Here is a 23,870-nt window from a genome sequence, read left to right as displayed (position 1 = left end):
GCCATCTCCTGTGAACCCGGCTAATCCAACCAACTGCCTGATTTTGTTGGCGTAAACATCCACGCGTTCGCCAGCCCATCTGATCATTGTTATTTGTCTGTATGCTGCAAACGCGTCGTCGGTAAATGCCTTTTAATCGGGCCTCAATCTGGTCTATCTTCTTTTAATCGTCCTCCTCCATTTCCATGTAGAGGGATAGTGCATCACCTTCCAGATATAAAGGTAGGAGACTCGCTATATCATACACCTGCTGAAGTTGTGCTACAAATATCACTTTTTTCATCCACGCTACAACATCTCCCTCGGCAGAGAACGGCTTGATCATATCACTGCTTATTCGCACCTTTGCCAGAGTCGAGCCGAAATATATTGTAGCAAAATGTAGTAGGCAAAAATCAGGAACAAAGATAGGAAATAGTCAGTTTCGCCCTGCACCGCCCACCCCTAGAAGAAAGGGATTTCTTGGCTGTAATGACCGTAGAGAAAGAAGGAGACAGAAAAAAAGAAAAAGGCAGAAGTCGCTTCTCGCAGATTCGTGGTTCGTCACAAAGAATAATCCAACCGCCAGAACTACCTACGCACAATCTGAAAAACACTCCCTGGCTGCTTCCCAGCGTCTTGCCTTTATAGCGGCCGGGAATTATATATTTGCATAATCGCGCGAGAGCACACGCGATTCTACGAGAATTGCATGGGGTCAACGCCAATAAAAACCTATGGACGCCATCTTGGAACTCCCTTCCGCTCTGCCCGCTACACAACAACAGACGTATCCGAGGTAAGCTCTTTATTTCCCGCCAGTTTGGTTATTGCCAATTCCGCTACACTGACAGAAAATGATTCGTCGCCATGCACTGTGTGATTTTTTACAAAGCTTTGGCGATTGTTTTTTATTGTTGTTACTTTTGATAAGATCATTCTGTACACTATTTGAATACATGAATAAGTAGATAAACTCATCTTAATCTTTAGATTTTATAACAATGATTTTTATCATCATTTTTCGTAAAAAGACTTTTTGAGCATCCTATACAATGGGATACATCACAATGTGGCTGCCTTTGTATATATCTGAGTTCCAAAAAATTTTCGAATTTGAGGACATTGTTTTCTAAAATATATTGTTTTCGGTTTTATAGTTTTATATCTTGGTCATCTAATTTTCCAGCTATCACTTTAGTTCGCGTTTATTTCTTATTTTATTACGTCTTTTACTTTTCAACCACTATTTTTCTCTTGTGTATTCTTCAATATGTTTTGATAACCTCTTTGCTTCCAATGACATTTTGTGGTCATTATCTGAGTGTGTGCGTAACCGTGCTTCTACTTTCTTTCTCTCCTCTGCTATAGATAGATAGATAGATAGATAGATAGATAGATAGATAGATACATACATACATACATACATACATACATACACGGAACGACATTGATATCCGTTTGATAAGAAACATTGAACCTAGTTAATACAAAAACGGGTGACCATTTGAGAATGCAATGTGTTGTATGTGCTCTTATCTCGGCTTTGTTTCCAATAGTCTTGAACTTCTCCTTGCCATTGTAGGCAAGCTATGCCAACTCAGGAAAGGTTAATATTTTGCAAGCCTTGCTCACTATTACACTCGAAGCCATTGTTGAATAATGATGGCGATCAACGTCGAACCGAGCAAAAATGAGATTTCAAGTAATAAAACTCCCATGCCAAATTAGCCGAGAGAGCGAGTGAATACAATAGGCAACAAAGATATTATTGAAATATGAAATATTTTAATAGCAAATTTTTACGTCGCAATACAATAATTATCAAGTGAAATATTTTAAGAGACAGAAAATATGTATAATAATATTTTTAATTCAGCAAAAAATATTTACAGTATTAATTGTGAATATTATTTTTATTATTAACTGTAAATATTTTTATTATTAACTGTAAATATTATAATTATTAATTGTAAATATTATTATTATTAATTGTAAATATTATTATTATTAACTGTAAATATTATTATTATTATTAATTGTAAATATTATTATTATTAACTGTAAATATTATTATTATTAACTGTAAATATTATTATAAACTGTAAATATTATTATTATTAATTGTAAATATTATTATTATTAATTGTAAATATTATTATTAATTGTAAATATTATTATTAATTGTAAATATTATTACTATTAATTGTAATTATTTTTATTATTAATTGTAAATATTATTATTAATAATTGTAAATATTATTTTTATTATTAACTGTAAATATTATTATTATTAATTGTAAATATTATTATTATTAATTGTAAATATTATTTTTATTATTAACTGTAAATATTATTATTATTATTAATTGTAAATATTATTATTATTAACTGTAAATATTATTATTATTAATTGTAAATATTATTATTATTAATTGCAAATATTATTATTATTAATTGTAAATATTATTTACAGTATTAACTGTAAATATTATTATTATTAATTGTAAATATTATTTACAGTATTAACTGTAAATATTATTTTTTGCTAAAACCAATCAAATTGTAAGTAATATTTTTTTGCTATAAACAATAAAATTGTCCTGTTTACGTGAAGTACGTAACTTACAAAGAAACAAGGTTGATATTTACGCAAACAGACGTCTTAGAGTGTCACTGGGGGAAGCTATTGGCTCGGAAAAAATTTGTCTCTTGTAGTCTAGAAGCATAAAGCGGCGCGTTTTAAACAGTGTGCAGACACCAAAAGTAAAACGTTTTTAAACACCAATAGTAGCGTGAAAATAAAGTTATATGTATAATATAACCTGTTGTCTGCTGTTTCCTTCGGAGGAACGTATCTTCATTCAAATCACATTACAAAATCTAGAAAAGGAGCAATTCAAGAAAGTATGCATCCCTTTTGTCTGTGACTTGCTGGTAGGATGTATATATATATATATATATATATATATATATATAAGAACACTAATTTTAAACTGAAAATTATATTTTATACGAATTTATTGTTCGACAGTATTATCATATTCAATATATCTTATTTGAGTACCCTGTCGAACAATACATTCGCGTAAAATGTATTATTATTCTATAACAAGCTCTATTTCCTATCCTTAACTTTGATAAAAATATAAAATGAAAAATTCGGAGATTAGAAAACGTACAAAAGAAAATAATCAAGCAAAAAAAACTCAGTGCTATATATATATATATATATATATATATATATATATATATATATATATATATATATGTATATATATATATGTATATATATATATATATATATATATTCCTTGTTTCATCAATAGATTTACCTCCTAATTCTACTCCCATCTATCTGCTACACGCTGAGAATTTCTGAGAAGCACATTCAAGTGCATTTAACGAAAAGATAACCACGCTGAAATTATTTCCTGCCTCCTTCCAAAAATAAAATAATTCGAATTGATGTCGTCCCTCGGCTTGCCAGTAATAAAGAAGGCAAATCAATATGTGATCGAAGATTTTCTGTCGAGAAATTAGAGATATTCATTGAACAACATGAAGTCGTGGGCGATCGAACAAATTAGTTAAACCAAAACAAAAACTCGAAAACGGTAAACTTATGGGGTTTTATTTTCGTACTGATTAAATAATTATGTTTATAATCATTAAGTTTATCATTATTATTATGAGTAGTAGTAGTAGTAGTAGTAGTAGTAGTAGTAGTAGTAGTAGTAGTAGTATCCATTAAATAAATCTCAAACGTATGTGTGTGTTCGTATGTTCGCTAAAAACTTTCGTCAGCCGCTTTGTTACAGCATGGCCTTGGTATCATTAGGAAGAGTGTTCTTTCGGACAAATGATATCTAAAAAAATTTTTTAAATCCGGATTATTTCGTGTAAAAATGTCGTTTTGTTTGAAGACGGTCAAGTAAAAATTTTCGTTTCGACTCAGTTTGTTAATTGCGCATGTGCGAACGCGAGTTACTAACTTTTGCTTTAAATAGATTGATTTGCGACGTGACAATACCGATGGCGTCTTGGTCTGGTTGATAACTTGCTTGCTTATGGCCTTATCTTTTGTGAATTAGCGTCTAACACGCGTCATTTTTTTAATAACACGATAAGTAAGTTTTTTTTCTATCCAATCTCAACACGATAAGTAGGAAAACGGTTATTTTTTAACTTTTTGAACTGACCAACAATCGCGTTCTTTTTTATTTTCGTGTTTTCATCCGTTTTACACCGTGACGTAGCATTTTCGTGTTTTTAACCGTGTCTTTTGTTTTTCGAATTAAAGTGCACTTACCAAACACCCTCCATTTCTTCTATTTATTATTTCACGACCGGAAAAAAAAAACTCACTATGTCTGTCTGTTTGTCTATCCCTATTTATTGCTTACAAATTTTGCTTTCTGTTTTAATTCTGGTTGATGGTTTCCAAGTCACATTTTTTAAATAAATTAAAATATATTTAAGCAGATTTTCGACGCCCCCCCCCCCATCGCTGTCAGAATTTTTTTTGTATAAATTAAAATATCATACTTAAGCGGATTTTACGACCGGGCAACGCTAACCCCGCCCCCCTCCCCGCTGTCACATTTTTTTTTACGACCGGGCAACGCCATGCGCCAACCCGCTAGTCTATTATATAAATCTCGGTCGCCTATGTGTTTTTAAATGTGTGCCTGTTAAGAACTTTTGTCATCCGCATCGAAGTGACATGAACATGGTACCGTTAGGAAGAGCGATCCCTTGGCACATAGTATCAAAAGATTAGAAAAATCGTCAATTATTTTATGTAGAAATGTCGTTTTGTTTGAAGGTGGTCATGTAAAACTCTTAGTTTCGACGCTGTTTGAAAATCGTGAATGCGCGAATGGTCGATTCATTCTTTCATTTTAAAAAGCTAAATGTTCCGCGTCATAGCATGTCGTTCTGGTCTGACCGATAACGTGTTCGCTTATAAACTTTAGTTATATGCAAGTTCGCTTATGAATTTAAGTTATGCAAGTTCGCACTAAGCACCCGGCATTTATTTTTCTTTTTGCTCTCTCTCGTATCTTTTAAAAGTCTCAACTGTTTTACGCGCGTCCACCACGTGGCATTTTTTTTTAATGTATTTTACGACCGAGCAACGGCGTCTCCCCAGCCGTTAGTTATCTATATAACATTCTGCTTATTCCGTTATTAGTTCGTACGTTACGCTTTGAAAAGGGCAAAATACGCTTTTTTATGCCAAACTGCTTCAAAAAAGATCAAATTAGCAAAATTTGGCTTTAAAACGGCCAATTTGGCAACCTCACACAAGAATATGACCTTTTTTCATGTAGTCTCATTTTAATAATATATGATTATTGTTGTGGTAATGTGAGAAAGGAACTCGTAATAATTTCAACGTGCATCTGGTCTTCACCGATGAAAGAAGTCATCGAAACTTTACGTAAAAAAGGGATCATTCAAAAGAAACAGGGCAAAAAGAACCGTGTCTGCCAAGAACATTGCTAGACTGAAGGAGTAAATTTATCGATTGTCTTCAAAGAATACAGAGAGGTATTCGTTCGTTTACAGTTGCATACATTTACAATATTTGTCACTCTTTATTTTTATGAACGTAAATGGAAGTGAAAATCTTTAATGAAAATTCGGGTTCTTCCGATTTTTATTCCTGTTTCACAATCAATATTAGATTGTTTTATTATTAAATTTGATATTCAATATTGGATTTTCAATATTAGATTTAATATTCAATATTGGATTTTCAATATTAGATTTAATATTCAATATTGGATTTTCAATATTAGATTTAATATTCAATATTAGATTTAATAAATTTAACAATTAATATTAGATTAATAAATTGTCTTTCAAAATTCTATTCATTAGTATATTTAAAAATGCGTAAGAATTAATATTTGAATTGAATCCTATAGGTGATTTTGATCAATATTGGAATAAGGATTCTAGAGGTCTAGTTTCATATCTTGAATTTAATTTTCATAAGAAGGCTTAAAAATGGCACAGTACTTTTCTTTTAGGAAAATCAATTTTCTCGTCATGGGACGGGTTATCTTCTAAAAGACATATAAATAAAAAAAAAAAAAGAACGACACCTCTGCTGATGCACGTGATGAGTTTTTATTCATTGATTTCCACTTGTTTTCTATTATTTTCATCCGAAATGAATCCACCTACAATGCAATACTTCCGTGTGGATGATTTGTTTAGAAACGTTTAATTACCGCGTGCTATATTAAGTAACGGTGCTAAAATTAAATTTAAAATAGATTTATGAGGGCGTAAATTATTCCATGTCGCAGATTATGGTGAAATGCAATTCTATAAGCAACTGAACTGCGTATTTATATGCACATATTGAAAGACATTGTAATCTACGTGCCCTCCCCCATGAATCTAACTTTTCTAATGAAATAAATTAATTTTATACTTTAAACCTATCAATTAGTTTAAAATTTAGAATAGATTTGTGACCTATTTCACTGATGACTGTAGCTTTCTATTATAAACCTGCATATGCAATTCTACCTCAGTGGCCATTTAATCCAAATCTTCATACGTGTTTTCGAAAAAATATGTGTTCTTTTCATTTGTTTTACAGTATTTCCATAGATTTTGCTTGATTGTTTTTGTTTTATGACATATCAACCCTTTTCAGGTTATTTAATGCCAAATCCAGTGAATTTGAAGAAAAAAATTTTAATAGAATATTTGTTTGTTTTTTTTCAAGTTGGTTTCTATTTAACCCACAGTTTGGACCCTAACAGGTACGACCACCCCGGGTGAGAGTGGACCTGGGAGTAATGGCAATTAAAGGGTGACTCCACACTCCCCAAAGCCCGCAAGCCTTCACCATCGGATTATGTTTAATGTCATATCTAGGACCCATCCATAGAGAAAGTCGAAGGAAGTTTCACTCTTACGCGCAAATCTACTATTACCAGTCACGTATACGAATACGTCTTCTTCATGGATAATTATTTTTTTTTTGGCATTGCCGTCATTTAGCATCATCATTTTTCATTTTTTCATTTTGATAGTGTCTGTTAGTGATTTTACATATTCTACTAAATTACGAACCGCTTCTTTCAACTGCGCTTTCTTGATTTGGAAAGTTTTCGCTGGCTATTCTAAATACTTTCTTTTAAATTCTATATTTAGAAAATAACTGATTAGAAGAATAGCATTAAAAGAATACACAGCGGTATTCTTTCGTTTACACTTGCATACATTTACAATATTCGTCACTCTTCATTCAGTTTCATGAAATTCCCTTTAAACTTTTTTAAACCACATGTTTTACATAAAACTAAATATCCCGACTTGTGCTGGCTACATCATCCTATTTATTTAACTTTCTAGTTTCCCTCTTCAGGTATCGATTTTCATGGTAATACCACGGAGCAACATATTATTCTGAGAAAATCGGATTAAGAGATCAGCGAAATAACAAAATTCGAATTTTCGAAACTTTGGCTTCATTAGCATAATGGCTCATGCAGATTGAACTGTTTCTTACAAACCTAATTCTACTTCCTTTCTTTTTCCATTTCATATCGTCGGCATAATAGTAAAACTCTGCTTCGCGGACAACACTGGTCACATTTTAGTATTATTTTTGGTTTCGCGGGTTTCGCAAGATTTTCATTGTAAGTAGCTGACAGCTCATTTTCGTTTACGGAATTATAGAATGTATTTAACTCGATCAGTCTTTTTTCTGCTGTTTCGCCCGACTATCAATTTCCGTTGTTTTCATGGTGACGAACAATGTCACAGCTGTTTTAGCAGTATCAGAATTTTTGTAGGAATTTTTGACACCCCTAACACGAAACTGCGAATACAATATAAAAATCTCGTAATTTCTCTGTTAAAAGTGGGTTATTTATTTTCTTTATGGATTATACTTCCAAAATAAACTATTACAGTTGTTTTAAAAGTAATAAAAATATTTTTATTTTTTTTTTAAAACAGTAATGAATTTTCCGAACTCAATATTTTTCAATTTTTAAACTCAATATTTTTAAATTTTTAAATTTTAAAAATCTATCAAAATTTTTCTATTGATTCTATTTTTACGATATTTTCAGGGTCAATGTGAAATTTTATGTTCTTTCCAATAAACCGAATATAATATTTTAGACAAACGTTTTTTTTAAATTCACGCCCCCCCATTTTCACGCCCCCCCATTTTCACGCCCCCCCCCCATTTTGAAATGTCTATTAAAAAGTAAATAATTAATTTATGTTTAATAGGTTTATATATCACAAATTGAAGAGAAAAGGTCAATAAATAATATATTCAAATTTAAAACAAAAAAAAAATCAGTTTTTTAGAAATTTACCTGTAAAGTCCGAAGTTTAAAACCTTATTTTATAAGAACACATTTTTTCTTTTTGTCTTTTTTTTTTTTTTTAATGAAACCTTGGTCCTTGCTCCTTTAATTGAAAAAAAAATTAGGGCTTGAATTACATTTTTCGAGGAGTTATAAGCTTAGAAAGATAGGGGGTCGAATAATTTACGCCTCTCATTTTGAAATGTCTATTAAAAAGTAAATAATTAATTTATGTTTAATAGGTTTATATATCACAAATTGAAGAGAAAAGGTCAATAAATAATATATTCAAATTTAAAACAAAAAAAAAAATCAGTTTTTTAGAAATTTACCTGTAAAGTCCGAAGTTTAAAACCTTTTTAAAAAAAAAAAACACATTGTTTTGTTTTTGTTTTTTTTTTAAATAAAACCTTGGTCCTTACTCCTTTAATTGAAAAAAAAAATTAGGGCTTGAATTACATTTTTCGAGGAGTTATAAGCTTGGAAAGATGGGGTGGAATTATTCACTATTTTCACGAAATTTCTGACACTGCTACAGCTGTTTATGTTGCCTTTTCTTTCAATACTATTTTAAATTTAGACATAAACATTAATGAACGTGTATCAAATAATAATTAATTCTTTCTTTAAAAACATTTCGCAGTAAAAAAAAAATGCAGCAATAGTCACACGTGTCTTTCCTCTCGGAAAGAGAACAAGTTTGTTGCGTATTACCTGACTTGTTCTAATCCGTGAAGAAATGCTAATGAGTTTGAGTGGTACATTTTCGGACGAAATTGACTGCCATAAGTTCATACAACTACAAGTTAACTTTTAATAATTTCGATAAGACAGCACCAGTTTCGTCTTATATCTTTTTTTATTTAATGTTACAATGCGCTAGGGTTAACGTTAGAATAAAAGAAATACAGCATTTCTGTGTAAATTCATCGCAACATTATAGATAATGTAAAACATAATCCCAGGCATTATCACTTTCTTTCAAAGAGGGGTATCCTATCTTTAGATTGTGATGGTCGCCTTCGTGCGTGATGCTAATAGAGCGACCAGGATATTTTGGGACGAAATTGATATTTTAATGTTATTTGTTACATCCACTGCGCACATCTTTAAAAGAGTGACGAATAGATCGACTTGAATATATTGAAACGAAATTGATTTTCAACAGTCCAATGATTTTTAATGGTTTCATTACTCCAAACTCGCCCTTCTCGTATTTTCTGCTGACATAAAGTTAATGATATAATGAGTGAAAGACATGTGTCTTTTATATCAAATATTTTGATCGCCACAATTATTATCCATCACCGCAAAAATTTTACTCTTTCGTATGTATAAAGCGTTTCCCTGTTACTTATAAATTTTATACAGATCACAGCAATTAGTGTTTATAGTTAAGTATAAAATCGAGTAAAAATATTTATATGGGGTTCTAAGATGTGAACATAAGTCTCCTGTGCCCTTCGATTTTCTCGGATCACGCATATACACAATGATATGCTTAAAAAGTAAACATGGCAAACAATCATTTTTGTTTCGTGTTTATTTAATTATTCAAGATTAAGTAATAGTTACAAAAAGTAGAATAATACAGGCAAAAAAGAAAAAAATCATATTAACTGTTATCATCATGTTCCCGCTAAATCATCGAAGTGAAATGACTGAGGTTGGTCGGGGATTAATGGGTGACCATTTGGGCATGGATGTAAGAGGATCTGCTGTACTATTTCCAGCCGTCCTAGTTTTCTTTTTGACACTGTGCTCAAGTTTTCTACTTAGAGTGGGGTGCATACAAACTATCAGGTATAATTATGTCTATTGATGTAGTTTGCAACCAGGTATCTCTACTTATATATAAAAGACACTTATGTGTGCGAGTTCATTTCTTAATGGACTCAGAGACGGTTAAATCGATTTTTTTTAATTTGACACAAATGTACTTTATGTGTTTGGATGTGTTCTTTACATAGATTTTGTATCGGAATGCTTCTGATAAGTATCGAAAATCGATAATTGTAAAAATCCGATTAAAGAAGGAAAAATTCAACTTTGACCAAATTTACACGCTTATACAGCCTAAGCTCACAAGTGCATGTAATAAGTTCTATCACCGCGCAAGCAGAAGGGGCAGCATATTAAATAAACAGTCGGTTCTTTGATAAGATAAGAGCGCGTTCGAAATTAATGTTTCTGCTTAGAGCATAATTGAACAATTATATCTGAGTTTTGTATTTTAAATTTTAATTTAATCTATTATATAAAACAATTTTAAAAATCAACAGTAGATTCTCTGCAGTACAATTTATACTAACATGTATTATGAACTAAATTACTGCAGGGTGGCATGTGAAACTTCCTCCTTGTGCATTTCAGGGAATCAATTGATTTGATTGAAAAATATGACTGTCGTTGGATGTAACGATGATGATGATGATGATGACGGCGACGACGATGATGATATTAATGGCAGTGATGATGTTGATGATGATGGTTATGATGGTGTTGGCGATGGTTGTGATGATGCTGATGATAATAGTGGAAAGATAGAACATTTTTAGGAAAAGTGGTTATGATATCAAGTTAATGTACGCATCCACTTATTTGTGGATATTGATAAAGAAGAAATCTGTTTTCTCTCATGATAATTTCTGTTGGCATAAACGGCCATTAAAAAAGTATTGTTCTAGCTGAAACAGGACATAAAGGTATCTCGAAAAATGTCAGACATGGCGCCTTTCGGCGATTTATTAAAATCTGAACAGGCTTCCCATGAAGAAAAGACGTTAACCAAATTCTGGATGGCCAAAAATTATTATTGGGTCACCTGAAATACAGATAAGATATTAGTTTCTTTGGATAAATGAAAAAATGATGCATGATACAAAGTCAAGTGTCTATTAATTATTGTTTGTGAAATTTTATCACTCCCCCCCCAAAAAAAATAGCCAAATTATTTATTTTTTTTTACTCATATGAAATGGAATTTGGAAAAAATCCTTAGTTATGCAAATGAAGAAAAAACAGGTGGGACCCCCCCCACGTGAGTGATGGTGAAAGGTAGAGACCCAAAGGAGGGTGAAGGCTATTGAAAGTGGCAACCAGAGATTATATATTTTAAGTGTCCACCACTAGACAGAGTTAAAAGTGTAGCCACCGAGACTTAGGGTTAGTACATATTTACTTGCCCGTGTGTATGACGAGGACCCGTCTAGAGTGGTATTACAAATAGGTGATTTCACTGATTTTAATGAAAATAAAAGTATTGGAAGTATGGATCATTCATTGATCTTCATCCAATCCCGGGAATCATGCTAGTCATAATTCGATTTTGTTTTAGGCGGGTAATGTATCATTATAAAACTTTAACAGAATTAATTATTCTTTGTTTTTACTTGTAAACTATAAGGTGCCCAAAAAGTCACTGATGGATTTTTTTTATCATATCTTTCTGTAATTTTAACTAAATCTGACTAAGACATTGTGAAATCTTAAAAAATAAAATGCAAAATTCAAGCAAAGTTTATTTATGAAAAATAATGTCTTTCAAATTTTTCCCATTTTCAGCTTCGCATATTTATACTCTTTCCAAAACATTATTCATGATAGATTGCAGAATCTCTGGATTGTGATTTAATTCCCTTATTTCGTTCCGCGAGCTGGCAAACCTCGAAACGTCAACCCCCAAATCCTGCAAGAATTTAAGGAAACAATTAGAATCTATGTAAGTTCAAACCCCTTTAGTGCCTTTTTAGACACCTTGTACGTAGACAGTATTTTACGTCTTTTTAATACCTTCTGAAGTACTGATCACAACACAGATGAGAAGCTGACCCGTTGTGTTGTTTTCAGTTTAAAAATTCTCATATTTTACTAATTAATATCCATATATTTGGATGCTTATTATTAGCAGTATTAATATCAATAGTACCGTTAATATTAGCATTAGTGATCAAAGGATGAGTTTTAATATTGCTTGTCTAGAGAGATATATCAAAACGTTGTGTGTAGGTGTCAGTGTCCGATTGTATCGAACACAGATTCCACGTTGATGTTAAGACTCGTCGAAAAGTACTGCTGTCAGCTGACACTGCTTTTTATTGTTGGACGAAAGCGGATAGAAAAAAGTGTGTTTATGCTCATCGGGAATTAAACAGATTGGTTGAAAAGTGTATAGTTTATTAAATCGCCAAAATAAACCAGAAGGTGTGCGTGGAACCATATATGCAAAATGAATGGTCGATGCACAAAATGTATCAACATTTTGATGTCTCCCTTCATTATAAAATTCACGAAAATTCAGAAAATCAATCTATTTTAATGAAATGTTCAGTATTTTTGGAGTAATGATCACGGAATATAATAAATCCATTATTATTTGAAGCAACTCTTCATTTGTTTATCTACGGATTAACAATAAATACCCACAACTCTTCATTAGTTTATCTACGGATTAACAATAAACACTCAAAACTCTTTTGTTTATCTACGGATTAACAATAAATACCCACAACTCTTAATTTGTTTATCTACGGATTAACAATACATACTCACAACTCTCCATTTGTTTATCTACGGATTAACAATAAACACTCACAATTCTCCATTTGTTTATCTACGGATTAACAATAAATACTCACAGCTCTTCATTTGTTTGTCTACGGATTACCAATAAATATCCACAACTCTTCATTTGTTTATAAACGGATTAACAATAATACCCACAACTCTTCATTTGTTTATCTACGGATTAACAATAAATACCCACAACTCTTCATTTGTTTATCTACGGATTACCAATAAATATCCACAACTCTTCATTTGTTTATCTACGGATTAACAATAATACCCACAACTCTTCATTTGTTTATCTACGGATTAACAATAAAAAGCTACAACTCTTCATTTGTTTATCTACGGATTAACAATAAATATCAACAACTCTTCATTTGTTTATCTACGGATTAACAATAAATATCAACAACTCTTCATATGTTTATCTACGGATTAACAATAAACACTCCCAACTGTTCATTATTTTATCTACGTATTAACAACAAACACCCACAACTCTTCATTTGTTTATAAACGGATTAACAATAATACCCACAACTCTTCATTTGTTTATCTACGGATTAACAATAAATACCCACAACTCTTCATTTCTTTATCTACGGATTAACAATAAATACCCACAACTCTTCATTTCTTTATCTACGGATTAACAATAAATACCCACAACTCTTCATTTGTTTATCTAGGGATTAACAATAAATACCCACAACTCTTCATTTGTTTATCTACGGATTAACAATAAATACCCACAACTCTTCATTTCTTTATCTACGGATTAACAATAAATACCCACAACTCTTCATTTGTTTATCTAGGGATTAACAATAAATACCCACAACTCTTCATTTGTTTATCTAGGGATTAACAATAAATACCCACAACTCTTCATTTCTTTATCTACAGATAAACAATAAATACCCATAACTCTTCATTTGTTTATCTACGGATTAACAATAAATTCTCACAACTCTTCATTTGTTTATCTACGGATTAACAATACATACTCACAACTCTCCATTTGTTTATCTACGGATTAACAATAAACACTCACAACTCTTCATTTGTATATCTACGGATTAACAATAAACACTCACAACTCTCCATTTGTTTATCTACGGATTAACAATAAACACTCACAACTCTTCATTGGTTTATCTACGGATTAACAATAAATACCCACAACTCTCCATTTGTTTATCTACGGATTAACAATAAACACTCACAGCTCTTCATATGTTTATCTACGGATTAACAATAAACACTCACAACTCTCCATTTGTTTATCTATGGATAACCAATAAATACCCACAACTCTTCATTTGTTTATAAAAGGATAAACAATAAACACTCACAACTCTCCATTTGTTTATCTACGGATTAACAATACATACTCACAACTCTCCATTTGTTTATCTACGGATTAACAATACATACTCACAACTCTCCATTTGTTTATCTACGGATTAACAATGAACACTCACAACTCTCCATTTGTTTATCTACGGATTAACAATGAACACTCACAGCTCTCCATTTGTTTATCTACGGATTAACAATAAACACTCACAGCTCTCCATTTGTTTATCTACGGATTCACAATAAATACTAACAACTCTCCATTTGTTTATCTACGGATTAACAATAAACACTCACAACTCTCCATTTGTTTATCTACGGATTAACAATAAACCCTCACAACTCTCCATTTGTTTATCTACGGATAACCAATAAATACCCACAACTCTTCATTTGTTTATAAACGGATTAACAATAAATACTCACAACTCTTCATTTGTTTATCTACGGATTAACAATAAACACTCACAACTGTTCATATGTTTATCTACGGATTAACAATACATACTCACAACTCTTTATTTGTTTATCTACGGATTAACAATAAATACCCACAACTCTCCATTTGTTTATCTACGGATTAACAATAAACACTCGCATCTCTTCATTTGTTTATCTACGGATTAACAATAAACACTCACAACTCTTCATTTGTTTATCTACGGATTAACAATAAACACTCACAACTCTTCATTTGTTTATCTACGGATTAACAATAAACACTCACAACTCTTCATTTGTTTATCTACGGATTAACAATAAACACTCACAACTCTTCATTTGTTAATCTACGGATTAACAATAAACACTCACAACTCTTCATTTGTTTATCTACGGATTAACAATAAACACTTACAACTCTTCATTTGTTTATCTACGGATTAACAATAAATACTCATAACTCTCCATTTGTTTATCTACGGATTAACAATAAACACTGACAACTCTTCATTTGTTTATCTACGGATTAACAATAAACACTCACAACTCTCCATTTGTTTATCTACGGATACACAATAAACACTCACAACTCTTCATTTGTTTATCTACGGATTAACAATAAACACTCACAACTCTCCATTTGTTTATCTACGGATTAACAATAAACACTCACAACTCGCCATTTGTTTATCTACGGATTAACAATAAATACTCACAACTCGCCATTTGTTTATCTACGGATTAACAATAAACACTCACAACTCTTCATTTGTTTATCTACGGATTAACAATAAACACTCACAACTCTTCATTTGTTTATCTACGGATTAACAATAAACACTCACAACTCTTCATTTGTTTATCTACGGATTAACAATAAACACTCACAACTCTTCATTTGTTTATCTACGGATTAACAATACATACTCACAACTCTTTATTTGTTTATCTACGGATTAACAATAAATACCCACAACTCTTTATTTTTTTATCTACGGATTAACAATAAATACCCACAACTCTTCATTTGTTTATCTACGGATTAATAATACACACTCACAGCTCTTCATATGTTTATCTACGGATTAACAATAAATACTAACAACTCTCCATTTGTTTTTCTACGGATAACCAATAAATACCCACAACTCTTCATTTGTTTATAAACGGATTAACAATAAATACTCACAACTCTTCATTTGTTTATCTACGGATTAACAATAAATACTCACAACTCTCCATTTGTTTATCTACGGATTAACAATAAACACTCACAACTCTTCATTTGTTTATCTACGGATTAACAATACATACTCACAACTCTCCATTTGTTTATCTACGGATTAACAATAAAAACTCACAACGCTCCATTTGTTTATCTACGGATTAACAATACATACTCACAACTCTCCATTTGTTTATCTACGGATTAACAATAAACACTCACAGCTCTCCATTTGTTTATCTACGGATTAACAATAAACACTCACAACTCTCCATTTGTTTATCTACGGATTAACAATAAACACTCACAACTCTCCATTTGTTTATCTACGGATTAACAATACATACTCACAACTCTCCATTTGTTTATCTACGGATTAACAATAAACACTCACAACTCTCCATTTGTTTATCTACGGATTAACAATAAACACTCACAGCTCTCCATTTGTTTATCTACGGATTAACAATAAACACTCACAACTCTCCATTTGTTTATCTACGGATTAACAATAAACACTCACAGCTCTCCATTTGTTTATCTTCGGATTAACAATAAACACTCACAGCTCTCCATTTGTTTATCTACGGATTAACAATAAATACTCACAACTCTACATTTGTTTATCTACGGATTAACAATACATACTCACAACTCTCCATTTGTTTATCTACGGATTAACAATAAATACTCACAACTCTCCATTTGTTTATCTACGGATTAACAATAAACACTTCAATCTCTTCATTTGTTTATCTACGGATTAACAATAAACACTCACAACTCTCCATTTGTTTATCTACGGATTAACAATAAATACTAACAACTCTCCATTTGTTTATCTAGGGATTAACAATAAATACTCACAACTCTCCATTTGTTTATCTACGGATTAACAATAAATACCCACATCTCTTCATTTGTTTATCTACGGATTAACAATAAACACTCACAACTCCCCATTTGTTTATCTACGGATTAACAATAAATACTCACAACTCTCCATTTGTTAATTTACGGATTAACAATAAACACTCACAGCTCTTCATTTGTTTATCTACGGATTAACAATAAACACTCACAGCTCTCCATTTGTTTATCTACGGATTAACAATACTCACAACTCTTCATTTGTTTATCTACGGATTAACAATAAACACTCACATCTCTTCATTTGTTTATCTACGGATTAACAATAAACACTCACAACTCTTCATTTGTTTATCTACGGATTAACAATAAATACTCACAACTCTCCACTTGTTTATCTACGGATTAACAATAAACACTCACAACTCTTCATTTGTTTATCTACGGATTAACAATAAACACTCACAACTCTTCATTTGTTTATCTACGGATAAACAATAAACACTAACAACTCTTCATTTGTTTATCTACGGATTAACAATAAATACTCACAACTCTCCATTTGTTTATCTACGGATTAACAATAAACACTCACAACTCTTCATTTGTTTATCTACGGATTAACAATAAACACTCACAACTCTCCATTTGTTTATCTACGGATACACAATAAACACTCACAACTCTCCATTTGTTTATCTACGGATTAACAATAAACACTCACAACTCGCCATTTGTTTATCTACGGATTAACAATAAATACTCACAACTCGCCATTTGTTTACCTACGGATTAACAATAAACACTCACAACTCTTCATTTGTTTATCTACGGATTAACAATAAACACTCACAACTCTTCATTTGTTTATCTACGGATTAACAATAAACACTCACAACTCTTCATTTGTTTATCTACGGATTAACAATAAACACTCACAACTCTTCATTTGTTTATCTACGGATTAACAATACATACTCACAACTCTTTATTTGTTTATCTACGGATTTACAATAAATACCCACAACTCTTTATTTTTTTATCTACGGATTAACAATAAATACCCACAACTCTCCATTTGTTTATCTACGGATTAATAATACACACTCACAGCTCTTCATATGTTTATCTACGGATTAACAATAAATACTAACAACTCTCCATTTGTTTATCTACGGATAACCAATAAATACCCACAACTCTTCATTTGTTTATAAACGGATTAACAATAAATACTCACAACTCTTCATTTGTTTATCTACGGATTTACAATAAATACTCACAACTCTCCATTTGTTTATCTACGGATTAACAATAAACACGCACAACTCTTCATATGTTTATCTACGGATTAACAATACATACTCACAACTCTCCATTTGTTTATCTACGGATTAACAATAAACACTCACAACTCTCCATTTGTTTATCTACGGATTAACAATAAACACTCACAACGCTCCATTTGTTTATCTACGGATTAACAATACATACTCACAACTCTCCATTTGTTTATCTACGGATTAACAATAAACACTCACAGCTCTCCATTTGTTTATCTACGGATTTACAATAAACACTCACAACTCTCCATTTGTTTATCTACGGATTAACAATAAACACTCACAACTCTCCATTTGTTTATCTACGGATTAACAATACATACTCACAACTCTCCATTTGTTTATCTACGGATTAACAATAAACACTCACAACTCTCAATTTGTTTATCTACGGATTAACAATAAACACTCACAGCTCTCCATTTGTTTATCTACGGATTAACAATAAACACTCACAACTCTCCATTTGTTTATCTACGGATTAACAATAAACACTCACAGCTCTCCATTTGTTTATCTTCGGATTAACAATAAACACTCACAGCTCTCCATTTGTTTATCTACGGATTAACAATAAATTCTCACAACTCTCCATTTGTTTATCTACGGATTAACAATAAACACTCACAACTCTCCATTTGTTTATCTACGGATTAACAATACATACTCACAACTCTTTATTTGTTTATCTACGGATTAACAATAAATACTCACAACTCTCCATTTGTTTATCTACGGATTAACAATAAACACTCACAGCTCTCCATTTGTTTATCTACGGATTAACAATAAACACTCACAACTCTTCATTTGTTTATCTACGGATTAACAATAAACACTCACAACTCTTCATTTGTTTATCTACGGATTAACAATAAATACTCACAACTCTCCATTTGTTTATCTACGGATTAACAATAAACACTCACAACTCTTCATTTGTTTATCTACGGATTAACAATAAACACTCACAACTCTCCATTTGTTTATCTACGGATACACAATAAACACTCACAACTCTTCATTTGTTTATCTACGGATTAACAATAAACACTCACAACTCTACATTTGTTTATCTACGGATTAACAATAAACACTCACAACTCTTCATTTGTTTATCTACGGATTAACAATAAACACTCACATCTCTTCATTTGTTTATCTACGGATTAACAATAAATACCCACATCTCTTCATTTATTTATGTACGGATTAACAATAAACACTCACAACTCTGCAGTGGTTTATCTACGGATTAACAATAAATTCTCACAACTCTCCATTTGTTTATCTACGGATTAACAATAAACACTCACAACTCTCCATTTGTTTATCTACGGATTAACAATACATACTCACAACTCTTTATTTGTTTATCTACGGATTAACAATAAATACTCACAACTCTCCATTTGTTTATCTACGGATTAACAATAAACACTCACAGCTCTCCATTTGTTTATCTACGGATTAACAATAAACACTCACAACTCTCCATTTGTTTATCTACGGATTAACAATAAATACTCACAACTCTCCATTTGTTTATCTACGGATTAACAATAAATACTCACAACTCTCCATTTGTTTATCTACGGATTAACAGCATCGACGAAAACGAAGACAGTGTTGATTCTCCCTCTTTACTCATCCAATCGTCAGAGAAAAACAAACAAATCCATACTCGTGCATATTCATAAGTATTCTAATATGTATTTCTTGTTTTATTACAATAAAAATAAAATAATTAAAAAAAATTCTTATGCTTATCGTGATCAGTATTTTGAGTACAATCAGCGTCAAGTGTGTTTACATTTTCAACGGGACGTTTTTTTTTTCATACAATAAATTGCTTTTTTTGTTTATTATGGATTTTTTGTTATGAAATGCATGTATATTTTTTTTAATTCGGTATCTTATGAATTTAATTTACTAATTATCGTTGAAATGGTTTAAGAAAAACCGGTAGTTATTTTTTTCAGTGTTTTTTAAATTTGATTTATTCAAACTTGAAATTCGACCAAAATGGTTTTTTTCAGCAATTTTTATTGTAACGCTTATTGATACATAAATAAACACTTTTTTTCCTTTTAGAGATTAATTTTGGTCTGTTATTTTCCAAACAAAATAAAAATTTAAACGTAAGCTAAAAATAATTATAAGCCTCCTTTTAGAAGTATAAGTGCCCTTTTTTCAGTTATTTTTGCCCGTACCTAATATATCTACTTACGGACATTTATCAGATAGCAGTGTTAAATTTCTGGAGGTTCTCATAGAATTTCTCATGGAAAACAGTCACTTAGAAATAAATAACAACTATTTCCAATTACTATAATATTACATAATATTAGCTCCATTCACTTCAACATTGTCTCCATAGCCTTGTATATTTCTTACATTTTTATAAAGAACGAAAAAAATTCCAATTCCAAACAAATATTAAGGTTGTTTTAAACTTGTTTAGGCTACTCTTCAGTATCTCGAAATTAAGAAAACATTTTATTGTGGCCTGAAGTATCTATTTTTTGTTCGAGATGAAAATAACAGAATATTGAACACCGACACATCTTAATTTATTTGCATGTTTTTCTCTGTACTCATCGTTTATGAGAAGACGCCCTACATATGATTTCGATATTTTTTTAATTATGTTTAATTGTTAACAACATTTCCAATAGGATTAGCCACGACAATGCTCCATGCTATTTCGATTTACACAAAGTTCGGTGTGAGTATATATTTATGTAATTGTGTTCACTTCTATATTAATTAACCGATGAATCTGAAGTTTGAAATACAGCTTCTCTGCATAAGGTGTCGTGATATCGACGATAATTAGTTTTATGGAAAGGGGTTAAAAGCATACTGAAGCGTTTCATGAAAATTCTAACACCTCCAACTTTTTTGAAATGTTAAAAATGGGTATAAAACATCTGTTAATAAATACTCCTTAAATTTCAGCTCCTCTAAAATATTTTCAATGAATTTAGAGTGATGAACATATCTCCCATTTAAATTTTAAATAATTTAGATTTGTATAGAATTTGTTGTATAGTCATAAGAAACTGAAAAAAAATAATTTTCCTCTAAAAATCCAATGACTGCTCGGTCGAGAAAAGGAAGTAATGTATACCTACCTGAGGTTGAGGAAGAACCCCCCAACCCCTTCTGCGACGTGACAGTCTGTAAACAATCTGTTCTCTTGCCAGCAAAGCTGAGGTAATCAAAGTAGCTTTCCGGCACCAGCCACAAATACATCTAAAAAAAATCTTAAACCACTGGAGAGAAATCTCCTTTTAAATAACCAAAAGGTCATGTGATTAACTGTCACCTGATATGGGAAAAAAACTCTAAAAAGCTGAGAAGGCAAATCAATCTCTTTTGGTTAGTAAGCAAGGTAAGTGCACACCACTCTCCCTCTCTTTGAGCAATCATTAATCCATTTTTTTCACACATTCTCCAGGAAAGAAAGAAAAAAAGAAAATGAAGGAAAACAAAAAATATAAAGGCATGCACTTACTCAAGGAAGTTAACCTGTGAGTATATATTTTTTTTTTGTTGGTTCCTAATTATTCACCTCGCCACCGTCTCCAGGGTGCACAACTCGGGCAATACCATTTCTCTCTGGCAGGAGGTAGAGACTCAATTCCCACACACTGGAAGTGACACCAATCATCGCATCCGTCGCAGCTCTAGTAGAAAAAAAAACCTGGACTGGATTCTTGGCAACATTCGAACATTTTCAGCTCCGACCTGTTGAGTCCGGTTGTTTAGAACTCAACCGCCGATATCTTCATTGCCGGCATATTCCTCCATTCCTGTGTCTAGCCTCATTGATATGCAAATTAAGACGCGATCGAAACTGATCTTTTGTCGCCTTTTCATGTCCTATCGGTCGGGTTTCGAGTTCTAAGCGTCGCACATGCCACACTTGGCAGCCTGCCTCCGTGACTGCCGTCACACTACAATTTTCCCTACACTCCCCCATGATCACAAACTGGGTAGAGAAGTAGTATCCGTCTTTTTCAAATACTCCTTAGCAGAGGTGGGGCTACACGGCTAGACACAGCTAGCCCACGCTACATGACTAGACACAGCGAGCCCACGATACTCGGCTAGACACAGCTAGCCCACGATACTCGGCTAGACACAGCTAGTCCACGATACTCGGCTAGACACAGCTAGCCCACGATACTCGGCTAGACACAGCTAGCCCACGATACTCGGCTAGACACAGCTAGCCCACGATACTCGGCTAGACACAGCTAGCCCACGATACTTGGCTAGACACAGCTAGTCCACGATACTTGGCTAGACACAGCTAGCCCACAATACTCGGCTAGACACAGCTAGCCCACGATACACGGCTAGACACAGCTATCCCTTGATACACGGCTAGACACAGCTATCCCTTGATACACAGCTAGACACAGCAAACCCACGCTACAAGGATAGACACAGCTTGTCCAAGATACTCTGCTAGACACAGCTAGCCCACACTACACGGTTAGACGGTTAGCCCATGATACTCGGTTAGACACACAGAATTTCATTTTTAAATTCCGCATTGAAAAACGACTTTTTAATACAGGCAAGTCGTTCGAATCGCATTTTCAGTTCTTTTAGCAGCGACTTTTTATTTTCATAAACACAATAAAATCCGACTCGAATTGTACTTTCATAAAATAACTCTTTCGTTTGAAAAAAAAACTATTTCTTTTCAGCACAACAGGGTTTCAGTTTAAATTCCGTATTGAAAACCGACTCGAATTTTAAGTTCTTTTAACAGCGACGACTTTTTCTTCGGAAACAAATCCGACTCGAATTGTACTTCCATTAAAATAAATATTTCGTTTAAAAATAACGAGACAGCAAGGCTGGAAGCAAACCCCAAAATTATTGCGTTGTACCTAAAACAACGTAGTCGTTCTCTATCCTTCAAAAAAAACTTGTTCTTATCTGATTCTAGCTTCGGGCGGATCATCAAGGATACCTGCCAATACAACATGATTATTGGAGCAGAAAATGAGCAGCAAATCCTACAAGTCACTTGTTGTTTACTCCCTGGTAAGTAGCTTCATTCAAAGATATAGAGTTCCTATCCTTGAGGCTACAGTTGAATTCCGGCCGAATTTTTGTGGTCAAAGTCAGGTCTGATTTCACAACCGGTCTATGTGGAATCCAAATGAATTCATTAAATCTCTGTAGAGGCACAAAAATCTCCTCTATTATGCCCTCTCGTTCCTGCTTGGAAAACCTCCAGATAGTCCTGGTAAAACCGGTTCTCCCTCCAGGTTTCGCGCTACATGTTCTAATGTGTGCAAGGCGAGAGCATGGTTGGAGGGGACACGCGGTATTTTATCTTCCTCCCAGAGCAACTAGACGTAATACTTGTTGTCTTTAAACAAGATGTATTGTTGGAAGAGCGCAATCTTCTATTCGTCATAATCTGTTAGTCCTTGTTCTCTTATTCCCAGCGACTCCACTCCAAACATTTTCTCTAACCCCCTTTGCACGTTACTGTCCGGGAAAAATCACTAAGTGGATCCTCATACGTTCTCTGTGACTCTAGGATGAAACAAAGGTGAGAGGGGTTGACTTCAGCCGTTGATGCTAGAACAGAATTGAAGGTAAGGTTCTTCGGGTTCGCATCCAGAGAATGGCCTAAGTCAAGGAACTACTTCACTTTACAAAACCAGTCCTATTGGAGTAATAAAAGCTTGTCCGTAC

Source organism: Euprymna scolopes, chromosome 15 (assembly GCF_053919585.1).
Source record: "Euprymna scolopes isolate OS-2025 chromosome 15, ASM5391958v1, whole genome shotgun sequence".
In the NCBI taxonomy this organism is placed as follows: domain Eukaryota; kingdom Metazoa; phylum Mollusca; class Cephalopoda; order Sepiida; family Sepiolidae; genus Euprymna; species Euprymna scolopes.
This window is presented reverse-complemented; position numbering follows the sequence as displayed.